We start from the raw sequence: 23581 nt of genomic DNA, 5'->3' as shown, positions 1-23581 counted from the left end.
CTCTCTCTCTCTCTCTCTCTCTCTCTCTCTCTCTCTCTCTCTCTCTCTCGTGTGTGTGTGTGTGTGTGTGTGTGTGTGTCTTCTCTCTCTCATATACACATGCACACACACACACTCGTCACTCGCATCTTGCTGAATCTTTTCACTGGGACTGCTTGTCTAGTTTTATTAAGCTAACAGGGTTTCTGTGGAGAGTTTTCTACCTATGACATAATAAAGTGTGGCCTGGATAGACTCCTGGAAAGGCCGAAAATGCAATAGAAGTGTTATTTGCTGGTTATTACCTTCATGATATACTTTTAATTACATTGACTGGGTTCTCCCTTCATCTAATGTTTAATAATTGAGAAAAGACTTACTTTCCCGCGGTAAAATTTAATGCATAAAATTTAGTGAAATATTTACATGTTTACCTGTCTAGGGAATAGAATACATTCATGAATTTAATATCTCAAATCACACATTGTGCTTTTTCCCTTTCAATCAGGGATTATAATGGCAAACTCAAATTCAAAGATATTCATCAACAAATGATCCAACCTAGGAATAAGATTGTATCTTAAGGGACGTTGGGATTCACAGAGAAAAGACATTGGTTTGGTTTGGTGTGAGACTGTGGGTATTGTTGCCTGGCTAATGAAATCATTACATTTGCATTTTAATGGAAAGTTGAGATACTAAGGGGAGTTATGTTCTTTTACATGTTTGTATGTGTGTTTAATGTTTGGAATAGAATATAAGTTTAAATACAATAAATATTGATTTTTTAAATGTTAGCAGAGAAGTGTTAGTGAAGGGTTGGATAATTGAACTGAAGTTTAGAAGACAATTTTTAGGATTAAAAAATGGATAGAAGGAAAAGCACAATAATAGATATTACTCCGTAAGTCGAATTTCCAAAACTATTTGTCCTCAGTAGTTTACTGTGTAACTTTCTATTTTGATCTTTGTTAATTTAATGTAGTTAAGTTTGCTTTAATCATTGATAGCACAGCATTCTTTCACATGATTACAAGGGGGAAGCATTACTTATCTCTGTGGCATAGAAATGGTTTATTGGTTAGTTCTCATGTGCCCTAAAATTAAAAAAAAAAAAAAAAAACACTTAGGATTTTACCATTAATGCTGTTCATGGTAAACTATTGAGAAAACTATGGTTAATTATTCCAGCAATTCACAATTAAAAATAAACAATGCCTTTTGCTAACAAAATAGTATTTACTTTTGGGGGACAACTTTTCATATGTTGTGGTATTTACTGCCTTCAGGCTATTCAACTAATAATAGATACAACATTTTCCACTCAAATCAATAAATAAGAATAACTACACTGGTTAATAATTTTGAATATCACTACAAAGACTTGTTTTTTCCTGTCATCAAATTTAGACTGTTATTTTATGTATTCTGCGTTTATGCTGAAAATAGCTGCTCATTAATACTGTATGAAGTATTTCAGTGATTTTAAAGAAGAGCTGTGTATATTAGTCACCCCTCTGAATAAAAGTAACATCCTTTGTAGAAAAAGAGAAATTATTTTAATAAGTATGGGATAGCTTACAATAAAAGACATAACCTCAGTTCTTTATTTACCATCTATGTGATCATACCACCTAGGTGCTCCAAAAATTCCATAGGACTGTCTTGGGTTACTGAATTTTAGGAGCATGATAATGGACAATAGCAAGATAGATAGCTGTTTTAAAACAATGACATTGTTTTGCTTATTTTCTTATTGAACTAATCATTAATGAGAAGTTAACTTGCATGAGAGAAATCCCTTGCTTTGTTTAAATTGTTATATTTGCCAAACTCTTCTTAAGGCTTTAGTTAGATCTGATGTGCCAGTTTATACCAGAAGCCAGAGAAATTGATATGATTTTGAGGCAATGGCGCATGGTCCTACTAGACTTTTGCAAGTGAACATCACTTCCAGAACAAGTGAAGCACACCTGCCAAGGAGTTGTGAAAGAATTCCAAAGTCCTTATTGGGCACTGGTCTTGTAATAGGTAACAAACATTGGAGTTAATGTTTTAGTTTCACTTGTTGAAGTGAAAAGTTCCCTATCAATTCTTCTAAGACTCCACCCCCAAACAATGTTGTAAGTAAAATGTCACTATTAAAATGTATTTCCTTATTTGCTGACCTCATTAAGAAGCCCTTCTTATGATTCATAGGCACGCCTCACAGAAACTCTATTTTCCATCCTGCCTAAAGTCCAAGTAGGTAAATTCTTATGAATTCTTACAAAATTACCTTGAAATAAAATCTCTTCAAAAGTTATGGATGCTTGACATTATACACTGTCAGTATTTTAGAATAATATTTAGAAAATATTAGATCTACTTTTTATGGTTTAATTGCTTCCAATGCAAGTTCAGTTTTGTTTATGTTGTTATTATTGTTTTAATAGAATTTCATAGTCTTATCTAGCAATTTCACATTACTGGAAAGAGTTGTCTTTGTTTTATAAATAACGATGTAGGCTGTTTAAATGTAATTGTTTCCTATCTTGGGAACAGGCTAAAACTTTGGACCAGCTGTCAGTATTTGTTAATCAGAGTAACACTTTGTCAATGATTATTCTACCATTCCACAGTAGTTCTTAAGGATAGTAATGGTACCAAAGCCAGCAGCAGTAGAATATCTCCCAAGCCAGCTTTACAATTGGAGCCTTAACTGTGGGAACGACCAGTTGCCAAGTAGAGGTGGTGGTTATCTGGGAAACTATGCTGAAGAACACAACCACAAATGATTTTGCCAAATATACAGTATTTACTTGGTCTAAATCTCCAATTTCTATTTTGACTCACTTCCAAAAGTGAGTGAATACTGCAACATTATTGAAGGAGGTTATACAGGACATCTGTTGATTTGGTGTATAGTAGGAGAGAAGGGTTCCAATAGGGAGAACGGGAAAGTGAGAGCCTGTGAATCATTGTGACTGCAATCCAAAAAGAATTACATGTATCTGCTTATTTCCAGCATTATTTTTGTCCTAGATTATACATTGTAGAGACTTGCTGACTTAAAATAGATATATAATCTTTTCTCAATGGAATAGATATTTGGTTGTCCATTCCAAATAACAAATTCTGGATTGGCATGGTGGCTTATGCCTGTAATCCCAGCATTTTGGGAGGCCCAGGTGAAAGATCACTTGAGGCCAGGAGTTTGAGACCAGCTTGGGCAACATAGGCCCAAGTCTCTACAAAAAATTTTAAAAATTGGTGGGGTATGATGGTACATTCCTGTAGTCCTAGCTACTCAGGAGGCTGAGGTAGGAGGATGGCTTGAACTCAAACGTTCTGTTACTATGAGCTATGATCACACCACTGCACTCCAGCCCAGGCAGCAAAAAGGGACCCTATCTCAAACAACAACAAGAAGCAAAGAAAAACAAAAAAGCACATTCTATCAGCTTTGATATGTTTTCTCCCTTTTTAATGACATGTAATTAAATTTGTCATGCTTCAAGAAGAAGAAACAGGTAGTAGGTGGATTTTCAGTATATTATGTAAAAATAAATTCTGTGATAATATCATCCTACTTGCAGTTTTAAGAGTTCAGAACTCAGGCCGGGTATGGTGGCTCCCTTTAGGAGGCAAAGGCAGGAAGATCACTTGAAGCCAGGAGTTCTAGACCAGCCTGGGCAACATAATGAGGTACCCTGTTTCTATTCATTAAAAAACAAAAACAAAAACCAGAACTCAATGAATGCTTTATACTCACTGAAAGTTGTTCCTCTAAACTGGCTTTAAATCACGTTCCAAATAAACTGAGAATTTAAGAGATGAGACTGGGTGTGGTGGCTCATACCTGTAAACCCAGCACTTTGGGAAGCCAAGGCAGGTGGATAACCTGAGGTCAGGAGTTTGAGAACAACATGGCCAACATAGTGAAACCCTGTCTCTACTAAAAATGCAAAATTAGCCAGGCATGGTGGTGCATACCTGTAATCCCAGCTACTCGCGAGGCTGAGGCAGAGGAATCACTTGAGCCTGGATGTGATGGCTCACACCTGTAATCCCAGAACTTTGGGAGGCCAAGGCAGGTAGATCACCTGAAGTCAGGAATATGAGACCAGCCTGGCCAACATGGTAAAGCCTCATCTCTACTAAACATACAAAATTAGCTGGGTGTGGTGGCACGTGCCTGTAGTCCCTGCTACTCTGGAGGCTGAGACAGAATTGCTTGAACCTAGGAGGCAGAGGCTGCAGTGATCTGAGATGGGGCCCTTGTACTCCAGTCTGAGTGAGACAGAGCAAGACTCCATTTCAAAAAAAAAAAAAAAAAGGCCGGGCGCCGTGGCTCACGCCTGTAATCCCAGCACTTTGGGAGGCCGAGGCCGGTGGATCACGAGGCCAAGAGATCAAGACCATCCTGGTCAACGTGGTGAAACCCCGTCTCTACTAAAAACACAAAAAACATTAGCTGGGCATGGTGGCGCATGCCTGTAATCCCAGCTACTCAGGAGGTTGAGGCAGGAGAATTGCCTGAGCCCAGGAGGCGGAGGTTGCGGTGAGCCGAGATCGCGCCATTGCACTCCAGCCTGGGTAGCAAGAGTGAAACTCCATCTCAAAAAAAAAAAAAAAAAAAAAGAGATGAATAAATTGGGATGAAGTGTTTTCGGAGGACAGTCTAGAACATAAAATGAACCAGTTGTTTGACTAAAAATACTACAAATGTTTCTTTCAAATTATATTTCTTTTTTGTCTGTTGGAAGGTAGTCACTGATTTCTATGTTTTTCTATTCCCTAATAGAACCTACTAGTGACCTCTCAGTCAATATTTAATAAATGATCTAGAACTAGTGAAAAACCATGCAATTTAGCTGAAAAAAAAATGTATAATCTATTTTCCTTTCTTCTTATTTTTTTTGAGATGAGGTCTCACTCTGTCTCCCAGGCTGGAGTGTAGTGGTGCGATCTCTGCTCACTGCAACCTCTGCCTTCCAGGTTCAAGCAATTCTCCTGCCTCAGACTCCTGAGTAGCTGGGACTATAGGCATGCACCACCACACTTGGCTAATTTTTCTATTTTTATTAGAGATGGGTTTCACCAGGTTGGCCAGGCTGGTCTCGTACTTCTGGCCTCAATCTGTCTGCCTGCCCCAGCCTCCCAAAGTGCCGGGATTACAGGTGTGAGCCACCGCACCCAGTCTAATCTATTTTCAATGTATAAGAAAAAAATAATGGTAAGTGTCTTGGTGACGGTGATGATGGTAGGAGTAATTAAATGTAATCCTTACATTTAACTTATATAGGCTATGACAATTGCCCTATAAAAGCTACCCATTTTAAGCACAAAAGTGAATGGTTTTTAGTAAACTTATATGGATCATATATTTTTAATTGAAATATTTACTGAGATAATTGTAGATTCATATGCAATTGTATGAAATAATACAGAGAGATTCCATGTGTATTTGCTCAATTTTCCCCCAGTGGCAACATTTTGCAAAACTATAATAGCATATCACAGCCATGATGCTGACATTGATATGGTCTACTAATCTTATTCAGAGATGTCCTCAATTTAACTTGTACTCATTTGTGTATATTTTGTTTTACCATTTAATCATATGTTCACTTATTTTTAAACCTTTTTTCCTCAAAACAGAGAAGTTTAACACAGAAGATTAGCACATTATCAATCATGTGATTGTGCCTTATCAAAATGTATGTCAGAATATGTTTTTGTTTTCTTAAAAGTTCTTTTTTTGATAGAGTGTCCTTTATGTTAAAAATATTTTAAGTTGTTTTGTGACATTGTAAGTTGATGTCATTTAATTTATCCCTATTTATGAATGAGGAAACTGAATGAAGCCCACTGAGGTTAAATAACTTCCCTAAGTTCATACACCCGATACATGGCTTAGGTTTAGCCACCATTTGAGTTGAGCAGTCTGTCTCTAGAGCCAAATCTTTTAATCACTGTATTATACTTCCTCATTATCACTGATAGTTGTAAAAGTCCTCTATATAATGTGGACTATATAGAAAGATAAAAAAAGGAGATTTGAAATCCATACAGTTGGTCACATGAAAACTTTTAGCCAAATGTTCATAACAGCATTATTAATAATGGTAAAAAATGGAAACAACCCAAATGTCTATCAACTCACGAGTGAATAAACAAATTGTGGACATACATACAATGAAATATTATTAAGCAATAAAAAGGAATGGATTATTGGTAAATGCTGTGACACAGCTGACTTAAAAGGGCATAATAAAGGCCACATATGTTATGCTTTCATTTTTTTTTTTTTTTTTTTGAGACAGAGTTTTGTTCTTATTGTCCAGGCTCTATGCAATGGCACGATCTCAGCTCACCACCTCCTCTGGCTTCTGAGTTCAAGCAATTCTCCTGCCTCAGGCTCCTGAGTAGCTGGGATTATAGGCATGTACCTCTATGCCTGTAATCCTATGGAGAAACCCCGTCTCTACTAAAAAATACAAAAAAAATTTTGTATTTTTAGTAGAGACGGGGTTTCTCCATGTTGGCCAGGCTGGTCTTGAGCTCCTGACCTCATGATTTACCCACCTCAGCCTCCCAAAGTGCTGGGATTACAGTCGTGAGCCACCACGTCCAGCCAATATGCTTTCAATTTTAAGTAATGCTCAGAATAGGCAAATCTAAGAAGACAAAAAGTTTGACTAGTAGGAGCTAGGGCCAGGGAAATTGGTGACTGCTAATAAGTGTGAGATTTCTTTTGGGGATGATGAAAATGTTCTATAATTAGATAGTAATGATTGCCCAATTCTATGAATATACTAAAACCCACTGAATTATATGCTTTAAAGGAATGAATTTATTATATGTGAATTATATTTCAAAACACTGTTGTTATAAAAAGGAATATAGTTGAGTTAAGTTATTTGGTTTATGTTATGTTAGAAAATATCTTAGGTCTCATGCAAAAGAAATGCAGGAACTGTTTGGATTAAATGAGGCTAAGCGTATCTTTCTAGGAAGATGGCATCAAGAAGTTGTATTACGTCTGTAATCCTGGAACTTTGAGAGGCCAAGGCAGGAGGCCAAGAGTTTGAGATTAGTCTGGGCAACATCCTCTTATAGATAAGAAGGATACTTAGTCACTCGAAAGTTTGCATTGTGTTTCATGATAACAATAGCCTTCAGAGCTTATATGGGATGATTCAATAGATAGTGATAGGTTATGACTTTGTTAACAGGGCTTAATGTATAGTTGCAAAAAACTTTCTCAGATATCTTTAGTTACCTAGCCATTTCCTAATTAGTTCAGTAGATGTAACCCAAGTGTTAAAAGGATTGTGACTGGGCATGGTGGCTCACACCTATGCACTTTGAGAGGCCAAAGTGGGCAGGTCTTTTGAGCTCAGGAGTTAGAGACAAGCCTATGAAACATGGCAAAACCCCATCTCTACAAAAAATACAAAAGTTAGCTAGATGTGATGGCACAGCCCTGTAGCTGTAGCTACTTGTGGGGCTGTGCTGGGAGGATGGCTTGAGCCTGGGAAGTTGAGGCTGCAGTGAGCCATGTTGGTGCCCCCCTATTTGAGCCTGGGTGACAAATCGAGATGTTCTCTCAAAAAAAAAAAAAAAAAAAAAAAAAAAGGCTTTTCGCAGTGGCAGTATCATAGCCAATGAGGTTTATCTGAGGCGCGATTATTGCTAATTGAAAACTTTTCCCAATACCCTGCCATGATGACTTGAAGTATAGTTGGCATTGGCAATTTTTGACAGTCTCTATGGAGACTGAATTTAAAAAAGAAAAAGATAAAAAGGAAAGTAATAAAAATTGCCGTTCTTGTTTAAATTGCTGCAAAGTGCAGTTAAATCTAGAAATAATAACAAATTACTAGATTTTGGAAGGTATTAATATCTATGTGAAAACAAGGGCAATGCAGGGCAGAGAGTAAACTCTAAAACTTTGAGTTTGTTAACTGTTTATACCTCTACTTGTAATGTCTCAGATTTTAAAATGACAAAGTATCTCCTAGGGTTTAAGCAAGTGACTCTTTTTCTGTTTACTGATACTGTGGTATGTTGAAGATGTAAAATAAGGTTGAAAAGGAATTGCTCTGCAGCAGTCTTCATAATGGCAGGACAAAGTGAGAAACGGTTAGGGTCAGAATGATGATGGCTCTTCATGTTTGCTATACATGGTATTTACAAATACCAGCAGAACTTCTACAAACTCTTCATGGTAAAATGAGTGAAGATTTTTAACACTAGTCCCTATGGAACTATGACTTGTAGTTTTGGACACACAGGGTGAATTGCTTAAGGTTAATTGTATTTGAATTTCTAACCTTACGTAATTCTAGATACCAGACATTCTTGTGCAATGCTTCTCTCTCTTTTTATTCTTATGAGAATGTTGGGTTACATTGGATCCAGTTGGATCCCATACCTTGGGACCATGATTGATAACTGGTGAGTGGGAAAATTCACTGATCTGTAAACATTGAGCTTTAGGTTTCAGGGACATATTTAAGGTACCCATGCTATTGTACCCAATAAAGAAGTATATTGGCTTTATATAATTGCTATGATCACTTTTTCAATGAGTTGCTATAGAATTTTACTTTTTAAGAGTATAATCATAGCATCTACTTATAGGTTTGTTGAGTATGTATGACAAGCCCAAGATAGATGCCCATGTTAGACCCATCAAGAAGTTGGTGCAGTGATGGTTATGGAAAGCAGTTAGGTAGTATTTAGGTTCTGTTCTCCTTACTAGAGAAATGAGTAGCTTACTTTTCTTTGCCCTCTCTTGTTTCTCATAAAACTTTGTTAACCTCCTCAGCTAACTATAAAATTTTGAATTAGTATCTCTGTAATTTTTTTAAAAGCTGTGCACAGGTTTGAGTGTAGTACTTCATCTTTGCTTTTTAATGTACTTCTAAAAAATGTAAATCTTTTCTCATATTAGGAATATTTTGATTTGTTGTTTATTTTTAGCTTTGCTTTTTGTAAGTAATTTCCATGGAAGATACACCATATTCAAAAGAAGAAAAATGGGCTGTGAATTTTTGCTGATGTAATACTCTCTTCACAGGGAATTGCCTATGTTCAAGCATAGAAATGCAGGCAATCTACCATTTAGGTATGCCATACAGAGTACTGATATTTTTAATTTGTTACTTTTAACATTTTAAGATTTGTCACAGTTTGTTCTGTGGGTGGGTAAAAGTAATGATAATTTTAATTACAGTTGTCATGCCTCATTAGCCGTCGCTAAAACCTGCCTTACCAAATCACTTATTTTCTTGATGCAGTGTTAAATCTAGCTTCCATGTCCAGATTATACATTAATGAGAACTATTCATCCAACTGTCAAATGGATTATTATTATAGTATTTTCTCTTGAAATTGATGATGCATTAACAAAAAGGAGTAAAAAAGCTTCATTAGGGAAAATGAAAGCCAGATAACATAGCATGGTATCTCTGAGTTATTACTCCTGTTTTTCTTACCTGGCTGCACTAAGAAGGGCACCCATTTAAAAACACCTTAATTATTAGTTGTGCTGCCTCTGAAGTAGAGCACCAGAATTTGAGAGTAATACGATACCAGTGAGATTCCATCCTTAGCATGCTGTCCTGGTCCTATTAATTTTTTTAACCTGTTCTTTCAGCAGTTTTCCTGCTTTTGTTTGAAGTCTCTTGCTTTGAAGTTATAGAATTTTTATATTTGCCGTTGGCTGTAAAGTTATCTCTGCTCTTTTATAACTTTTCATGATATCTCCATTACAAGGATCACTTTTAACACCCTCTAATTAGTTCAGATGATTATTAGCTTTTCGTTTGTTCTACTGTGTATTCTGTGTACATTAAAACAGAAGAAGAAACCATTTCTAAAAATGCAGTGTCTGATAGTTTGCCAAATTAGAGTGAGCATCTTAAAAAGTGAATTATTAAAATATTAATTCATTTACATTCCTATTTTAAAGTACCAAAAGTAACTGATGAAAGGAAGAATACCATAAATGGGTACCTTTCAAATATGAGGGAAGAAAAAATGTCCAACTAAATACTCTTACCACATGAATTATTTATCTTAGTAATTATTTTAGTACAAACAAAAACAGATACATTTTAGCAGGATAAAAACATACTTTAAACTTTGTATTGTAGATTTTATCTTTCTTCCAATCTAGTAACGGAAACATTTTTTTCTCCAGTAAAGCTATATTATCTACATAAGTTGAATTTAAAACAAAGTTGTATTTTAATTTTGGAGTTGTCTAGCACATTACAGCTTGCAGGAAAACACTGGCATAAAGCAAAGCTAACAGACATTTTGATAATGGCTCACCTTATTAATGGCTAAGATTTAATTATGTGTTTCTACTGAAAATCAAACTTGAAAAGGGCATTTGGTTACTAACTGTGGGAACTGAATAATTTTTAACTTTTTTGTTTTTTGTTTTATGAGGTAGAGTCTCATTCTGTTGCTTAGGCTGGAGTGCAGTGGCGTGATCTTGGCTCACTGCAGCCTCTACCTCCGGGGTTTAAGCAATTCTCCTGTCTCAGCATCCCGAGTAGCTGGGATTATAGGTACCAGCCACCATACCTGGCTAATTTTTGTATTTTTAGTAGAAGCGGGGTTTCGCCATGTGAGCTATGCTGGTCTCAAACTCCTGACCTCAAGTGGTCTACCTGCTTTGGCCTCCTACAGTGCTGGTATTACAGGCATAAATCACTGCACCCGGCCTATTTTTAATATTTTGAAACAACTTATTTACTATTAAAAATGTAGTTCTTGTTTCAAATAAGAAATTTTATAGACATCCAACTAATTTTTTTCAACATATAATTTTAAAACATTTTTGTCCACATGTTTTTCAAGAGCATGGGAAATCTAGGGTATGGCATTTTAAAGTGACTTTAAAAACAATTCTTGGGTTTTGTTGAGGTCAAAATATTTTTTAAAATACAATGAGTTTGATTTACTGTTGACAGTTTTTCTCCATTTAATTTTTTTTTCGTATTGTTTTAATTAGTCATGCCTTAAAAAATCCTCAGGGTTTCTGGGAAACTCTTTAGATTTAGGGGTTAAAAACTTAGTTGTTGACATTGAAATTTTTCTCTAGTATTTGTAAGAACTCAGGTGTTTAAGGAATGGAGTTTACTTTTTTTCTCTTCACAAGCGCATTGTAAAAGATATAATGAATGTAGATGAAGGTGACATCTGAGATAAGAAGAGAGGTATTTTTTTTTTCTTCACTCAAGGAAAGCCATTGAATATCAAATGGGTCATGTTGTAATTTAATTGGGTGTAAATTGTAACTTTTTAAATCATTTGCCTACTTAGTGTATATCTCTAGTTTTTATGTAATTCATCTCTCATGATATTTCAGTTTACACTGAAGTAAATGAGCAAACAAGAATAAGTCTTGTAAACAGAAGTAGAAAGTGCAGTCAGGATGCATTGCTGAAATTATAAAACTGATCCTAAATTGAGTTAGGTAGGACAGCTAGTTTGGATTATAAGAAATGCAACAGAAAAAAATTTGTCCAGTTCTTCCTCTCTTTTTGGGGAAAAAAAGGAAGAAAAGCCAAATAAATCACCCTTAGTTAGAGATAATTCCTTGACATCTGTATGCTGATTTTTAGGGCCAAAAAATAGTGGGTTTCTCTTTGGAAACTGTAGAAGCTTTCTCTCCTTCCAGTTACACGTGGTCACATCAACATTTGACACGTGGGTACCATGCACGTGGCAGTGCTATTTACAAACACCATCCTAGGATTCCAGAGGCTGATGTAACACTGGAGAGAGTAAGCTTTGAGTGTCTGTGGGCGGAGGAATCAACACAGCTTAATTCACTGTCAGGGAGCCCTTTTCCTTGTCTGGCTCTGATGGGGTCATGAACCAAAGATCAAGGTGCTCAGGTCAGGATCTTCCCTAATGTACAGTTTTTCTACCGAAGCCTCAAAAGCTGTGCCTAAATACAAGATTAATCTTTCTATGCCTTGCAGCAAACGGAGCTAGTCATGCCAAATGATTTTTGTGATTTGGGGAAACGTGAGCAGATGATGCTTTGGGTCTGATTATAATTCACAGTGCATGTCCTTTAAGTCAGGTTTGCATACCTGCCTCCCAGCCTCACGAAATGCCTTTTAAAAAGTACATCTTGGCTGGGCGCGGTGGCTCAAGCCTGTAATCCCAGCACTTTGGGAGGCCGAGGCCGGTGGATCACGAGGCCAAGAGATCGAGACCATCCTGGTCAACGTGGTGAAACCCCGTCTCTACTAAAAATACAAAAAATTAGCTGGGCATGGTAGTGCGTGCCTGTAATCCCAGCTACTCAGGAGGCTGAGGCAGGAGAATTGCCTGAACCCAGGAGGCGGAGGTTGCGGTGAGCCGAGATCGCCCCATTGCACTCCAGCCTGGGTAACATGAGTGAAACTCCGTCTCAAAAAAAAAAAAAAAAAAAAAGTACATCTTGATATTTGTGAGCATCTTAAAAAGCAAGAAAATTCATGATTAAATTCCCAAGCTAGACAATCTGACCAGAAAACACTCAAAAAAACTCTTGGTTGATCCTGCTCTTTAGTATCTTATTATAGTTACCTCTCCTTTTTCCCCAACCTCTGTAAATTCTCTCTACCCTCCTTCATTTTTAATTTCATATCAAGACCTAGAGCTAAAACAGCCACAAAGCTTTAAGTCTCTACATTTAGAGAGTGTTTCTCCTATCCCAGAATGATTTTTAGAGATTTTCATTTATTTTTATCAATACCAAACAAGTTGAAATTAAAAAAAAAAAAAAGGGCACCAAGAATTTAAATGTCTAACCCTGTATATCTGATATATGTGTACTGGTGCTGTTCACCAGTACACATATACCAGTGTGCTTAGCTGTAAGCACACTGGCCTGAATATTTAAAATATGAATAAAATTTGAGTTCTTTTTATGTTGCATCTAAGGATCATTTGAGATGGATGTCATCATTGGTCGTCCAAAATGGAAGCTTTCTTGCCTAACAAAGAATTGTAATTAGATTATCAAAGATGAAATTTATAGTTAATTGAAAAGTTAGCTCATTTGACTGCCTCTTTCATAGAATTTGTTTTTGTGATTACACTACCTTTCTAAAAATGGGAAAAATAAACGTGTTTCAAATGTGATACTATAAATGAATTTTTTTTTTTTTTTTAAATAAAGGATCTTTTCCCAAGGGCTAACCAAGCACCAAATCTGTTTTTCTTTTTACTTTTTTTTTTTTTGAGACGAGTTTCGTTCTGTTGCCCAGGCTGGAGTGCAGGGGCTCAATCTCAGCTCACTGCAACCTCTACCTCCCGGGTTCAAGCAATTCACTGCCTCAGCCTTCCAAATAGCTGGAATTACAGGCACCCACCACCACACCCATCTAATATTTGTATTTTTAGTAGAGACAGGGTTTCACTATTTTGGCCGGGCTAGTCTTGAACTCCTGACCTTGTGATCTACCTGACTTGACCTCCCAAAGTGCTGGGATTACAGGTGTTTTTCTTTAATATTTGGTATAAGAAAACTTTATATCTGGAATAACTTAAATATTATCTGACCAAACCTATTATTTACATATAGAAACTCAGGTTCTAGCCATTTAACATCTAAAGCTGTTCTTATTTAGAGGAAATTTTTACCAAAAAAGTGACTCATTCAGCCATCAATAAAATCTAAGGATAGATGTGTTTTCATTCTGTTGCAGAGCAAAAATACCTTCTGAATATGAATAGATATTACTTCTTTAGTGTTTATCACATATAATTTATAGTACATTTCTGATACATTGAATTAAGATATGGTGAGAGTAGGTGGTAGATTTTTAAAGGTTCTTACTTGCTTGCTTTTTATACTGTTGGACTAGGAATGATGTATTTATCTCAATCGCCCTGGGCCCAAATAGCAAAAGCTTGGGTGAAATTACTTACAAGTGTACTTTTCCTGCACAGAGCAGAGCCATAACTGAAAACTATTGAACTTTAACAAAAATCATTTTATCTTATGTTAGAACATTAATTCTTTCCTCCTTCTCAGACCTTTGTTTCATAGTAAATCACATATGGATATAAGCTGCAAGTGCTCAGAATTTGATTAAGGCTACAAGTTAATGCATTTCTGCTAAAAAAGGGATTTAAATGTAACTTTGATTTGACTATACTGTAGTTTCACTTGAAGGGGCAAGCATGCAATAAACATTGACTTATTCAAGGCATAGGCTATTTTCATAAAGATGAGAGTGAGTGACAGTTGTCTCTGTATTATAAGATATCAAAATGGTAAATTGAATATGATGCATACCAAGGAACAATGTGGAAATTTTAGGCTGTTCATCTTTTCTTCAATTACTACTAAGTGTGTATATGTGGTGTGTATGTGTTTTGAACTTTTCATATTTAAGCTAAATCCTCTTTGGTAGAAATCATCAATTAAACAGACTATAGTAAAAGTGTCTATAAATATAGAATGAAAAAATACTGATGTCATGCATTTTCCCTAATATCTTGAAGGTGCACAAAATCTTCGAGGCCTTTTGTATAAACTACTTTTATGTGGTTCCTGTAGAAGACAGCTGAGGCACCAAACACACACACAAAACAAACAGCTTGCTTGGTGATGTTGACATTCGTGCCAGTGTGTTCTCTCTTACATAGGAGTCCCAGGTTACCCTGATGCCTTCCCACATGGTCAAACACATGGAGCTTTCATGTTTACACACAGCTCCAGAATTCTGAAGACTACGGTTGTTTAACTGTGAGATACAGGGAAAAGGAGTGGTGTCTCTCTCACTAGCTGTTCTGTATCATGAATATTGATAAGCATTGGCCTTAGTAAAACCTGACTGGAGGAGAAACATGGTAGATGCCTAAAGAAGCCTCCCCTGGCTGACATTGTTTATTTTCAACTATCATTACCACCTGAAAGGAGCTTTTCACTTTGAACTTAAAATAGTAGCTTTTAACCCTGACTAGCGAGCAAGTAATCGAGTAAGCTCTTTAGTATTAAAGAGTGAAGGTGACAAGCCCTGAGGAGTGTTACTCTCTTTCATAACCAAGCTGACTCAGACTCTAGTAGAAGCTAATAAAGTAACTTAACCATCTCTAAAAATGTTGCTGCATATCTTCATAGAAACATAGAGTTGGAGTGAGAGCCGCATTTTCTTGTTTTTAAGATCAGGAGACTACAAATTTTTCAGTGAAGAATAAATTTTCTATCACAAATTATGAAGATTTTTTAAATTTTATTTTTATTTCTTTTTTTTCTTTTTCTCTGTCAGAATTTTTAGTTCATGCCTGTATCATTCAACAGTTGAACAGTTAAATTCATTGTCTGAAGAACATTTTAAAGATCTATTTCAAACTCTTTTTCCTACTTGTAATGAATTATTACTTTTTTATCTACCTTTTTTGAACTTTTCATCTTTTTCCCTGAATTATAGATTTAATTCTGTGTAAGTATATGTGTGTTTGAATATATTTTTATATTTTAGATCCAGATTTGTATACTAGAGCTGTTTCTAACCACTTACAAGACATTGCCACCTGGATTCCCACTACCTTCATTTCAGTATTTCAGTAAATAATTAATCAAAAACATAGTTTATTTTCAAACATGGAATCATGGATTGTTACCAGCTGAAAGGACTTTAGAGACTCACTAACCCTATTCCTTGCATTTACAGATGAGAAAATGTAGGCATGGGAAGGTAAAGTCAATTGCCTCAAATAGCATAACAAGCTATGTATATTTCTAATAATAGCTACTATTTATTAAGTTTCTGTGTTGGGTTAAACACCATGCCAAGTGCTTTCCAGAGATTATCTAATTTTTACATCATCTATATTTTTGTTGGTGCTATTACTCTCCCCACTTTACTAAGGAAGAAACCAAAACATGGGGTTGAATAACTTCTCCATAAATTTTCAGTTGTCTTTGGCATCTCCCTATTTGCAAATCTCCGTTGTCCCTTTGTTCCTAATAGATATAAATCAACTGTTAAACAGTTGGATGCCATCAACCAGTCTAGTGTTTGGAGCTGGGAAGGTTCAATTGTGTGTGTGTGTGTGTGTGCACGCGCGCGTGCGAGTGCCAGCTTTATTGAAGTATAATTGACAAGTAGACAGTTGACAAAACTGTACATATTTAGGGATAGAGTGTGATATTTTAATATACATCACATTGTGAAGTGATTATCACAATGAAGCTGATTCACGTCTGTCACCTCTCAGTCATTTTTTATGTTTATGGTGAGAACACTTAAGAGCTACTCAAATGTAGTCAAGAATACCATACAGTACTAACTGTAGTTGCCATGTCGTACATTAGATTTCCAGAATGTATTAAATATTCATCTTGCATAATGGAAACTGTGTACCCTTTGACCAAGCTATTTCCTCTACTACCCAGCCAATGGCAAACACCCTGTTACTCTCTGCTTTTGTGAGTTTTACTTCTTTATATTCCACATATAAGTGAGATCATGCAGTAGGAAGATTTAGTTTAGAGTCCTGACTTTCCTTTTTATTAGCTGCATATGTCATATTCAGGTTGCTTTAGCATTTGTGAATCTGCTTCTCCACCTGTAAAGTGAGAACAGCTAATAATTCTTATTTCATGAATTACTGAGAGGATCGAATGAAGTATAATCATAATTAAAGCATCCAGCATGTTACTTGGCAAAATTGTAGTGATTGAATGAATATTTGTTTATTCCTCAAGTATGTTTTGAGCATCTATGTATCAGGCAAGAAGAGAGCCATCATCTTTACCCTTCTGGAGTATACAGGCTCATAGGAAATAGTCAATACTCTGATATATATATGTCAGAGTATATATATACATACATATATATATATATATACACACACATATATATATATATATACATACATATATATATATATGTATATATATATATATATACATATATATATATATATTCCAGAAGGGTAAAGATTGTTGATGAATATCAGAGTATTGATATATATATATATATATATGTATATTATGTATATTATTTTTTAGACAGAGTTTCACCCAGGCTGGAATGCAGTGGCATCTTGGCTCACTGCAACCTCTGCCTCCCGGGTTCAATTTATTCTCCCACCTCAGCCTCCCAAGCAGCTGGGATTATAGGCATGCGCCACCATGCCCAGCTAATTTTTGTATTTTTAGTACAGACAAGGTTTCACCATGTTGGCCAGAATATTCTCGATTTCTTGACCTCATGATCCATCTGCCTCAGCCACTCTGATCTTCTTTTAAAGCATAATGGGATTATAGGACTCATAGACTGGCCAGTTAAGGAATTTCCCAGGATGTTTTCAGCATCTGCTCAAAAGGTGCGATTTCCCAACTGCCTGAATGGTCCTAGGTGCTAGAGTTGGCATGGCTTTCTCAGTTTTGGGACCAGACAGGGGGACTGTGCAAGTGTAACGTCACAGCCTCTGAAGATTGGCTCAAGGGGGAAGAGATGAAGGATTATTTCCATCCTTTTTATTGTTCTAATCAGGATATAAATTATGAGCTCATAGTACCATCCTTTCACTATCACCCTTAATTGTATTTATTAGATACAATGAAAGGATATGTTTTGTCCATAGAAATATTAAATGATAGCATGCCTGATTTCAAAAGTACTAAAGACTGTAAATATTACTAGTTTTTCCCCTACTTCCTATCATATTTTTAGAAGAAGAAACAACACTTTGGCATACCTTGCTTAAAGATAAGTTGATATTTGGCTGGGCACGGTGGCTCACACCTATAATCCTCATCTGAGATAAGGAGTTTGAAACCAGCCTGGCCAACATAGTGAAACTGCATCTTTGCTAAAAAATACAAAAATTAGCTGGGCATGGTGGCAGGTGCCTATAATCCCAGCTACTCGGGAGGCTGAGGCACAAGAATGCTTGAACCTGGGCGGCAGGTGGCAGTGATCTGAGATCACGCCATTGCACTCCAGCCTGGGTGACAGAGGGAGACTCTATTTCAAATAAATAAATAAATAAGATAGATAATAGTCTTGGTATGCTAATCAGGGGCTACCTGTGAGACTGGAAATTCCTTACATGGCAGTGTCATGGAATTTTGGGCCCATGTGAAACATGTTTTTGACTGTTTTAACTTAAAATAGTTAACAGTTTAAAAATACATTATTTATGTGTCAGAAACTGTTTGCTTTCATTGAGATTGAAGTTTCTTTGAGAACTAGGATCACATCTTGTATGTCTGTTGAATTTCCCACAATAATTATTGTGCAACCAAATTAATAGCAGACCCTCAATAACACTTACTGATTATTGCCATGTATAAGTTGGGATACTCTTGAGTACCTTTCTAAGTCTTCACTTAGGGAAATACAGAACACAAAATGAAATGTTTGATTGGTTGCTTAGTTTCCACAGTGACTTTTCAAAATACATAGGAATATGGGAACAAAAAAATAAAAGTCACTGTAACACCAAGCAGTGTGACTGAACATGTAGAAAAGGAAAAAGTGATCCTGTGACACCAAAATTAGTTTTTTCTAAGGGTGATACTTTAAGCATTAGGATTCTTTTTTGCTAAATTCTTTCAGTTTCTCAAAATTATTCCATGTTTTTATTTCTTTCCGTTTGGACTTAGGTTTTTCTGTAAGCATTCAATTTTTATTAAAAATTTTAATTGTATTTTTTGGTTCTTGTTGATGAATGAAATACACTTTCTTCTTGAAGTCTGATTTTTCTGTTCTAATTTAGTTTCTTCTTATTTTTCTCCTGGCTATATCCATTATTCCTTCAGTCTCATGTCTTTGTCTGTATTTGATTATTATTTTTCTTTGTACTACTGTTTTTATAGGAAAAAAGGAAAAAACAGGGGTTTCTACAAATGTTATGCTGAGTCCTTACATGTCCAAAATGCCTTACATTTTTCCTCATAGTACATTAATAAATTACTGGGATTAGAAATGTAAGTTCAAAGTAATTTACTCTCAGAACTTGGGAAATATTGGTACGTTGTTACCTTTTATGTGGTATTGCTTATGAGATATCTGATGCCAATCCGATTCTTTTTTAAATAGCTTTTTTCCCTATTCAAACGTTTATTAGGCTATTTATCTCCTCAGTTCTGAAATTCCTCCAGATATGGCTCTGTTAACGTGTATTCTTCTCAGCACTTGATGATTCTGTACAATCTGGAAACAAGCACCTTTATTCAGCTTAAGGTACTTTTTTTCCATTGTACCTTTGATTATTTCTTCCTTCATTTTCTCCCCCTATCTTTATGGAATTCGTGTTAATGGCACATTAGAACTTGTGAATGGATTTTTCTTATTTATTAAACTCCCTCATGTATTTTTCATCTGTTTTTCTCTGTATATTTTATTTTCTCAACTTTTGATATTTTTGTTACTTGAAATTTAATTTCCAAAAAGTCAGTCTTCTGTCCTCTGATTCATTTTAATGGTAACCTATTTTGTGGCTCAAATCCTATAAAATGTATTAAATTTTGTGGAAAAATTAGGTAAACAAAGGAAATAAAATTTTACCTAACCATGTCTAAAAATACAACTAATTATAAGAAAATTGTGTGTATAGCCGGGCACAGTGGCTCACACCTATAATCCCAGCACTTTGAGAGGCCAAGGAGGGCAGACCACTTGTGGTTGGGAGTTCAAGAGCAACCCCGTCTGTACTAAAAATACAAAATTAGCCAGGTGTGGTGGCACATGCCTGTAATCCCAGCTACTCGGGAGGCTGAGGCAAGAGAATCTCTTGAACCCGGGGGTAGAGTTTGCAGTGAGCTGAGATTGCGCCATTGCACTCCAGTCTGGGCAACAAGAGTGAAACTCTGTCTTAAGACAAAAAAAAAAAAAAAAAAAGAAAATTTGTGTGTATATGTACATACATATGTGTGTATATATACATAGGTATATATACACATACATATACATATATGTATATATGAATGTACTATGTATATACACATGTATGTATATATGTGTACATACACATATATGTGTACAGGTATACTACATATACATGTATATGTAGTATGTGTATATATGTATACATATGTAGTATGTCTATGTACACATGCAGTATATGCACAAAGAAAAAATATGTATATAATAGTTTCACTGTACTTTATTCACTCCCTTTTAAAATAATCATGCGGCCAGGCATGGTGGCTCACACTTGTAATCCCAGCACTTTGGGAAGCTGAGGCAGGTGGATCACGAGATCAGGAGTTGAGACCAGCTTGGCCAACCCCTAAAAAAATTTGTAAAAATACAAAAATTAGCTGACTGTGGTGGCGAGCACCTGTCATCCTAGTTACTCAGGAGGCTGAGGCAGGAGAATGGTTTGAACCCGGGAGGTGGAGGTTTTAGTGAACCAAGATTGAGCCACTGCACTCCAGCCTGGGTGACAGGCAGACACTGTCACAAAATAATAATAATAATAGTGCTAGAGTTCATGACTGACTAATTTTCAGAACTTGGTGTGTATGCTTGTTTATTAAGTCCTCAGTATTCTCATAGTATGCTTTAGAATTATAGTGCCCAGGCATAGTCAGTGACTGTGCTAATAGTCCTAGCAGTAGAGGTTCATCCTGTATAGCTCCAAAGTGAACTCTTTCTGGGCCCTTAGAGGTACTTTGCTCATCTTCGTATCTTTTACCTATCTTGCTGTTCAATAACAGGTAATACAAAAGGAGATAAAACTTAAATATCATTATTTTCCACTGCTTAGCAATCTTTAAAAATAAATGTGAAACCCATAAGGACATAATCTTTTACCCAGAGCACTTGCCTAGCTTTAGGGAATGAAGGAAACACTAGAAACAATAGAGAGAAAAGAAATAACCAATCCTCCAACACTTTTTGTTGACTCTAACTGTAAAATATATCCAGGATCTGACTGCTTCACACCATTTCACCAATTTCCATCTCTGTTCAAACTGCCTTCATGTGACACTTTGAAAAGTGCAATTTCCCTGTCATGAGTTTCCCTGTTTCTAGCTTTGCTTCCCCTTCTTACCTCACCATGAATTCTTACCCAAACAAAAATTCAAGTGATCATTTAAAAATTAAGTCAGATCATGCCTCTCCTCTGCTTAAAACCATTAATGGGTCTCTATTTCACTCAGAATATAAGCCAAAGCTCTTTTCATGACCCACCAGTCCTTGGGTGAATTGACTGTTATTTACGTTTCTAATTCAATGTTTGCCACGATTCTCCCTCATTCTATTCTTATTTCCTTGGCTTTCTTGCTGTACTGGCAATAAGACAAGCATCCAAGCATACTTTTTCCTCTAAAGGATGGAGGAAAATTCCTTTTTTTTTTTGAGATGGAGTCTCATTGTCACCCAAATGGAAGTGCAGTGGCATGATCTTAGCTCATTGCAACCCCCGCCTCCTGGGCTCAAGTGATTCTCCTGCCTCAGCCTCCTTAGTAGCTAGAACTACAGGTGTGCACCACCGCACCTGGCTAATTTTTGTACTTTTAGTAGAGACGGGGTTTCACCATGTTGGTTAGGCTGGTCTCAAACTCCTGACCTTGTGATCTGTCCGCCTCAGCACCCCAAAGTGCAGGGATTACAGCCATGAGCCACCATGCCTGGTCAAGTGTTACTTTTTCAGAGATAAATTCCCTAACATTTCTGTCTAACAGACTGTCACTCCTGACCTTGCCTTATTTTATTTCCTTCTTTTTTTTTTAATGTTATTATTTCCATAGGTTATTGGGGAACAGGCTGTGTTTGGTTACATGGGTAAGTTCTTTAGCAGTGATTTGTGAAATCTTGGTCACCCATCACCTCAGCAGTATATACTGTACCCTATTTGTAGTCTTTTATTCCTCACCCCCTTCTTATTCTTTCCCCCTAAGTCCCCAGAGTCCATTGTGTCATTCTTATGCTTTTGCATCCTCATAGCTTAGCTCCCACTTATGAGTGAGAACATATGATGTTTGGTTTCCCATTCCTGAGTTACTTCATTTAGAATAATAGTCTCAGTCTTATCCAGGTTGCTGCAAATGCCATTAATTCATTCCTTTTTATGGCTGCTTGTATTCCATCATATAAATATACCACAGTTTCTTTATCCACTCATTGATGAGCATTTGGTTGGTTCCACATTTTTGCAGTTGCAAATTGTGCTGCTATAAACGTGTGTGCAAGTATCTTTTTCATATGACTTTTTTCCTCTGGGTAGATACCCAGTAGTGGGATTGCTAGATCAAATGGTAGTTCTACTTTTAGTTCTTTATGGAATCTCCACACAGCCACAGTGGCCGTACTAGTTTGCATTCCCACCAGCAGTGTAGAAGTGTTCCCTGTTCACCATATCCATGCCAACATCTACTATTTTTTGATTATTTTTATTATGGCCATTCTTGCAAGAGTGAGGTGGTATCACATTGTGGTTTTGATTTGCATTTCCCTGATCATTAGTGTTATTGAGCATTTTTCATATGTTCGTTGGCCATTTGTATATCTTCTTTTGTGAATTGTCTGTTCATGTCCTCAGCCCACTTTTTGATGAGATTGTTTGTTTTTGTCTTGCTAACTTGCTCCTTATAGATTCTGGATATTAGTCCTTTGTTGGATGTGTGGATTATGAAGATTTTCTCCCATTCTGTGGGATGTCTGTTTACTCTGCTGACTGTTCCTATTGTTGTGCAGAAGCTCTTTTGTTTAATTAAGTTTCACCTATTTATCTTTGTTTTAGTTGCATTTGTTTTTGAGTTCTTGGTCATGAAATTGTTGCCAAAGCCAATGTCTAGAAGAATTTTTCCCATGTTATCTTCTAGAATTTTTATAGTTTCAGGTCTTAGATTTAAATTTTTGATCAATCTTGGGTTTATTTTTATGTAAGGTGAGAGATGAGGATCCAGTTTCATTCTTCCACATGTGGCTTGCCAACTATCCCGGCACCATTTATTGAGTAGGGTGTCCTTTCCCCACTAATTTATGTTTTTGTTTGCTTTGTCAAAGGTCAGTTGCCTGTAGGCATTCGAGTTTGTTTCTGTGTTCTCTATTCTGTTTCATTGGTGTATGTGCCTATTTTTATATCAGTACCATGCTGTTTTGGTGACTATGGCCTTATAGTATAGTTTAAAGTCGCAATTTGTTCTTTTTACTTAGTTTTGCTTTGGCTATGTGAGCTCTTTTTTGTTTCCATATGAATTTTAGAATTGTTTCACCTAATTCTGTGAAGAATGAAGGTGGTATTTTGATGGGAATTGCATGATTTATCAAACCTTGGCAAAGTGTTTCTGCTTTTCTTAATTTTTTTTTTATTGTCTGCTTCCTCTAATAGATGTGAGTTCTCTGAGCTCAGGGACATTGTTTGGGTCACTGACATATAGTCTCAGCATACCAAACAGTGGCTAGCACATGGTGGGCACTCAATAAATATTTGGTGAAAGTTCGAGTGAATGAAAATGGTTTCTAAAATGGCAACAACGGTAGTCCCAGCTCTGAGGGCTGAGGCAGGAAGATTGCCTGAGCCCCAAAGTTTGGGACCATAGTGCACTAAGGTTGTGCCTGTGAATAGCTACTGCACTCTAACCTGGTCAACACAGTGAGAACCCATCTCTAAAACATGGCAG

General features: G+C 36.3%; 1 protein-coding gene and 2 non-coding genes across 7 annotated transcripts in view; 2 read left to right on the top strand and 1 right to left on the bottom strand.

The window, feature by feature from the left end:
- The window catches only part of TET2 (tet methylcytosine dioxygenase 2), a 135905-nt gene that overhangs the window by 1309 nt on the left and 111015 nt on the right, over positions 1 to 23581 (top strand). The gene's annotated exons all lie outside the window — the stretch shown is intronic.
- LOC116534485 lies at positions 7603 to 7743 on the top strand. Its single transcript, XR_004261750.1, has one exon. It is a non-coding gene; the product is annotated as a U4 spliceosomal RNA (small nuclear RNA).
- Positions 15252 to 15319, bottom strand: LOC116534481. Its single transcript, XR_004261748.1, has one exon. It is a non-coding gene; the product is annotated as a small nucleolar RNA SNORD5 (small nucleolar RNA).

The sequence above is a fragment of the Sapajus apella genome, unplaced genomic scaffold (genome assembly GCF_009761245.1).
Source record: "Sapajus apella isolate SASKATOON/1434 unplaced genomic scaffold, GSC_monkey_1.0 scaffold87, whole genome shotgun sequence".
Classification (NCBI taxonomy): domain Eukaryota; kingdom Metazoa; phylum Chordata; class Mammalia; order Primates; family Cebidae; genus Sapajus; species Sapajus apella.
The sequence above is the reverse complement of the archived record's forward strand: the minus strand, read 5'-3'. Positions and strand labels throughout refer to the sequence as shown.